Below are 6,000 nucleotides of genomic sequence, written 5' to 3' on the forward strand. Positions count from 1 at the left end.
TCTAGACCTCCCTTCCTTTCAGCTGAATTCATAAAAGGCAGGAAGGGGGAACATTAGTACTAACAGCAGCATCGAGCTGCTTACGACTCAGGGTATCGACAGTGTGGCATTAATTTAAATACTCCTGTTATTAATTTATGATCCCAGTTACTATTATTGCTAACGTTATCCATCTCAACACAATTTAATATGACCCACACTACTATGGCTGGGCCTGGGTTATTAATAATTTCCATCGTCCTGATCATTTAAGCCTTACTCGAACAATTACAAACAGCAGTTGTTACTATTATTAGCAGTATTTCTATGATTAAACCCAAGTGCAAGACCACTATGTTATGGTGAGTGCTGGCGGGGAGAGTAGCTGCAAAGTGGGTAGAGGAAAGAGCACTACACGGGAAGTGGGACTAGCCTGGCTGTTATTCCTCCCTCCCTCTTCCCCGGTGCTGATTCCTGTGTGGTCTTAGGCAGGTTAAATCACCTCTTTTGGCCTCAGTTTTCTAATCTCTAAAATGGGAATTTTGAAAGGGTGTGGTGAGGATCAAATGAAGTACATAGTTTTCATCACAAGAAGGAACTCCCTTCCCTTTCATTCATTCAGCATGTATTTATTGAGCATCTGCTACATGCCACACACTATTCCAGGCCTTGGGGATTCATGCAGCTCCTTATGGAGCTGATGTTCTAGTGTGTTCGTTATTTGATAGGAACAGTTAGTTTATAATGGGACACCTTGGCTTGATTGACCATAGCATAGATAGTATGGATATGATCAAGATATTCCTTTGCTGAGTCTCCCACCATGACTATAACCACAAACATCTATACCAAAACCAGCACCACTATGACCACCATCATCATGACCAGCACCACCATCATCACCACCATCACTGCCGCCATCACTTCTAACAACACCAGCACCACTATGACCACATCATCATGACCACCACCATCACCATCACCATCATCACCACCACCACCACCATCACCATCACCATCACCATCATCACCACCACCATCACCATCACCATCACCATCATCACCATCACCATCATCACCACTGCCGCCATCACTACTAACAACACCAGCACCACTATGATCATCATCGTCATGCCATCACCACCGTCACCATCATCACCACCACTGCCGCCATCACTTCTAACAACACCAGCACCACTATGACCACATCATCATGACCAGCACCACCATCACCATCACCACCACTGCCACCACCATTTCTAACAACACCAGCACCACTATGACCGCCATCATCATGACCAGCACCACCATCACCATCACCACCACTGCCACCACCATTTCTAACAACACCAGCACCACTATGACCACATCATGATGCCACTGCCATCAGCATTGCTACCAGAATCACAGCTATCACCACCATGACTCCCATAGCCACAGTTATCACCACCACTATGATCCCCATAGTCACCACCGCCACAACTGCCATGGCCGTGGTCCCCAACACCTACCTTCCTACATCTGCACCACCATGAGCAGCAGAGGTTCCTAATGAGGGCAGAATGCACTGGCCCTTCCTTTTCCTTGGAACAGTATCAGTAGCCTCATGGAGCCACTGCCTGCCTGAGTGTAACTCTCTAGTGTTCATGACTCCTGGCCCCAAACATGAGTGGCCTCCAAGTTTCTCCCTGCTTGACAAGCCACACTGTCTTCCCAGCCCCTTCTCTCCTAATCCTCAGCACTTGCAGCCACAGCTGTGGGATATGGTGTGGAGAGAGGGCTCTTAGGAGCTGACCAGCAGGTGGGATCCCACAGGAGGCACCAAGAGGGCAGCAGTGTTCCTGGAGCGTCCCTCAGAATCATCTCCATAGAGTGCCCTTGGAGAGGACTCCTCTTCCCACCCCTGCTCCCCGCACCCCCAGGCTTCCTGGTCCTATAGTGATTAAGGAAAAAGGGTGGAGCACATCAGTGCAATTCTGCATGGAGCTGGGAGTGGTAGTCTTGTCAAACTGCATCTCTAAGAATCACATGGGAGGGGCAACTCCTTCTCTATATTCTCACCACCTCACCGTCACCCTGCCCCTCCAGGAAGGCAGTCTCCCTAAAACACAGTGTCCTCCCTGTCCTCCCTTTCCTCTCTAGTCCCTCATCTCAGCCCCTCAGCAAAGCACGATTCACAGCTCCCTGTGCCTCATGTACCCAGCAGTCACTGGGGAGCCAGCCTGCACCTCCAGCCAACTTCCAAGCAGAAATGGGAGTGCAGACAATGAGAACTCACACTGATTGGGACTGCCTGACCCCCTTTATCCCCACTTTAGTCCCATGAAGGAAGTACAGCACTGGGATCACCATTTTACAGAAGAGACTGAGGCTTGAAGAGGTTAAGCCACTTGTCCGAGGATCTCCAGAAGGAAGCAGTGGTACCTTACCGTGGCCACTGTTCTGCCCCAGGCCCTCCCCAGTCACCTTCCCCGGTCGCTTCTCCCATCCATCCCAGCCCTTCCAGCCTTCATCTCAGGTAGACTGGCAGCCACCCCATGGACTGGGGAGATAGAATTTCCATCACAGAGGAGTGAACTCTGCTCTCCAGCTACCACTCAGACTCTCCTGACATGCATTTACAGAATTTAGGCTAAGGGGGCAGGAGAGGAGGGGTGGAGGTCAGCCAGGGGAGTGATCTTCGCCAGTTCTCACTTTTCCTGCTTTGGGGGAATCGCTTCCTGTATCTTTCAATTCCAATGTCCAAACAGAGAAGGGGTGAAGTGAGGTGGGCAAGGAGACAACTATCTCCAAGGCAGAGAGTCAGGGAGAGAGCAAGGGACAAGGTGGGGCCCTCCCCCAGCTGCATCCCATCTGCCCCGGGCAGGTGGCCAGGCAAGGTAAGTGAAACCTGCTGCCCCCCATTCAGAGCTTGCTTAGTGGCTTTGAGGCATGATGCAGTGATTACCTCCAAGCTGACTCCTACTGGGCTGCAAGGAGGTTCTGTCCAATGAGGGAACAGGGTGGGGCCTGGGGACTGGTCTGGGGTCAGGAGTTTTGATTCTGGAGCTGAATTAGTAGTGAGAGGGGTGGGAGGAATTATCCATGTTGGAGTCCAGTCAGATTAACTTGAGCATCAAAGTGGGCCAGTTGCACAGTGCCCTCCGCCACCGTCTGCTCCAGGCTCAGAGGCTGGTGAGCCTCCACCCTATCCTTCAAGGAGCCACATCTGACCCACATTCATCAGCTTCTCCCACCTCCATGCACTGGCCTATCTTCTCTCTTCCTTTGATATGACAGGAGGATTGGTCAAAGGCTTCCTTCTTCCCATCTGCAGTCATCTTCCTTCTGGGCCACCCTCCCCCCCCACCCTCCCCCATGTGGCACCCATACCTTCCTGTCAAGGTCACAAGATCCGGTCACTTCATTCCAACCTAGGTGGTGGGGACTTCATCTTCCCCAGGCTTTGTGTCTTGGAGAAGCGGTACCCAGCGTGGGCAATGCTATACCCAAGTGCTTGAATGGGAAGGGTACAGAGGGTACCCCATGCCCCGGGGCAGCCATCTCCCTGAGTCAAGGAGCCAGCCCCTCACCTCCACCTTCTGGTCCTGCCTCTCTCGTCACCTCTACAGCACACAGTCCTCCTCCGGGGACCTTCCCCTAGGAATTTCCTCCCAACTCTCAGCTTGGATTCTTCCCAGCCCTGAAGCACTGCACCCAGCAGTTCTGAGGGACCCAGTCATCTTTTTCGCTTTTTGTTTTGCAGCCGAGGATGGGCAGGATAGTTTTGTTTGTTTTGCTTGTTAGTTTGTTGCTTTGTTTGTTTAGTTGATTGGTTGGCTCGGGTTTTTGTTTGAGACAGGGTCTTGCTCTGTTGCCCAGGTTGGAGTGCAGTGGTGCGATCACAGCTCACTGCAGACTCAAATTCCCATTCTCAAGTGATCCTCCCACCTCAGCCCCCATGAGTAGCTGGGACTACGGGCTCCAGGCCAAGCTAGTTATCATATTTTTTGTAAAGATGAGATTATGCCATGTTCCCCAGGCTGGTCTTGAACCCCTGGGCCCAAGCAATCCACCCGTCTTGGCCTCCCAAAGTGCTAGGATTACAGGCGTGATCCATGGCACCAGCTAGGATGTTTTAAAGAGAAACTAAATGGGCTACACCATGGCTGGAACAGCATGAGGTCAACAATGGGAAGATAAGAGGAAGAGGCACTGGGAGACTCAGGTGCCAGTTTATCATTTATCTGCTGTGTGGCCTTGTGACCGTTCCTTCCCTGCTCTGAGCTTCAGTTTCCTCATTTGTAAAGTCACCATAAGATACCAGTCTCACCAAATTACTTTGAGAAGTCAAGGAAGTACTGTATTGAGTGTGAGTGTGCTTTGAAAGTCAGATGAGCTGGAGAGATGTCAATTAGTCTTGTTCTGTTTGATGCTACTGCTGATGGTGCCTGCGGGCTGGAGGCCGAATGAGGGGTGAGATGACATTTCAGCACTGGAGACCAAGGCCCGGGGTTCTTCCTGCTATAGATAAGAGCCAGAGCTGTGACAGGCCTCCAGCTCCAGCAGATTCCCACGGGAATCGCTGGAGTAGGAGCCGTCCCAGGCTCCAGCTTATCTTCACTTGGACTTGTCTGGTAAGTGGGGTCAAGTGCAATTGTCTGGGTTGGTTTCCAGTGGGGGAGGGCAAAGGGCAAATAGATGCACAGACTGGACTAGGTCCCGCCTCTCCTTCAAGGGAAGAACCATTGGAGGGCTCAACAAGGGGAGGAGCTGAAGGAGGATCACTTCCAAATCCTGCCATTGCAAGGCCTGGTTGGCCGGGCCAGGGGACCCCTGAGACAGGGCTGGAAATTTAAAAACAGAAGACCGAGTCACCAGCTCTTTCAGTACCACCAACGCCACTTGCCAACTCAGTGCCCTCCTCCAAGGAAGAAGGAGGGAGAAATGCAGCCCAGCCCTAGAGGAAGCTCCAGGCTCAGGAGGAGCCAGAGTTCAAGGCCTGGAAGTCCCCTACTCTGAGGAGGGAGACACAGTCCTTAGGCTCTCGGGAGGACAGAGGCGGATCTGGAACTCGGAGGGGAACTTCAATGCAAACTCCTCTCCCAGGCTCTGGGGCTGGTGGTGCCAGGGAAGGGGATGAGGATGGGGAGATACACAGCTCACTGCCTTGGGGATGTCTATGGAGTTCCCCAATCAAACAGGACCGTGTCACACCTGGGCAGGAACACAAGTGTTCTCAGCTACACATTCTAGGCTGGGAGACGGATTTCAGAAGTGGAAGGTAGCCCAGAGGCCATCAACAGTTGGGGAAACTAAGGCCCAAAGACATGTGCCACATGTTCCGAGTCACTCTGTAAGGCAGTTGCAGAGAAGGGGATTATAGAGAGTTTCAGCAGGTGTGGTGGAGAGGGCCTGGGCTAGGCCCTCAGCATTGCCCCAATTCTCTGTGTGTCTGGAAGCCACTCGAGGTGCCCCTCCATACCTGTGTCCCCCGCCTGTGACAGGGGAACTGTCCTTCCCATGTGGCCCCTGTTCCTGCTCCCTGGGGAGTCTGAGTCCAGGTTCTTGTCCAGCCCGGCCTGGCCTACACGGTGCCTGGGAGAGGGGAGGGAGGCGGGGCGGGGGCACCTCCTGAAGGAGCCAGCGGGGAAGTGCTGAGTCGGCACTCAGAGCCCCAGCTACCTCCGCCCCTGTTCCATTATTCATCCCTGTACAGGCTCTCCCTCCTCCTTCCCGACCCAGGCCCGGTCTTGAGAAATGCCTTTGCCCACCCCCCAGATGCTCCCCCCGCACCTCAGCTGGAAACTCTTAAGCAAAAAGGTCGTCAAGATGATTAAATGGGAACAGATTTTCAGCTCTTTTTCCACTTTAATTAAAAATGTGCTCTCCTTTCAGAGGAAGCTGGAGACGGAATTGCGGCTCCCCAAAGGCCCCCAGGCTGAAAATTGAGGCAAAAACACTCAGAGGTGTCTGGGGGCTGGCCTGTGGGCCTGAGGTCAGGGGCCTGGCCTGGAGCTGCCAGTGCCCCAGGCCCTGACA

The sequence above is a fragment of the Callithrix jacchus genome, chromosome 5, assembly GCF_049354715.1.
Source record: "Callithrix jacchus isolate 240 chromosome 5, calJac240_pri, whole genome shotgun sequence".
Taxonomy (NCBI): domain Eukaryota; kingdom Metazoa; phylum Chordata; class Mammalia; order Primates; family Cebidae; genus Callithrix; species Callithrix jacchus.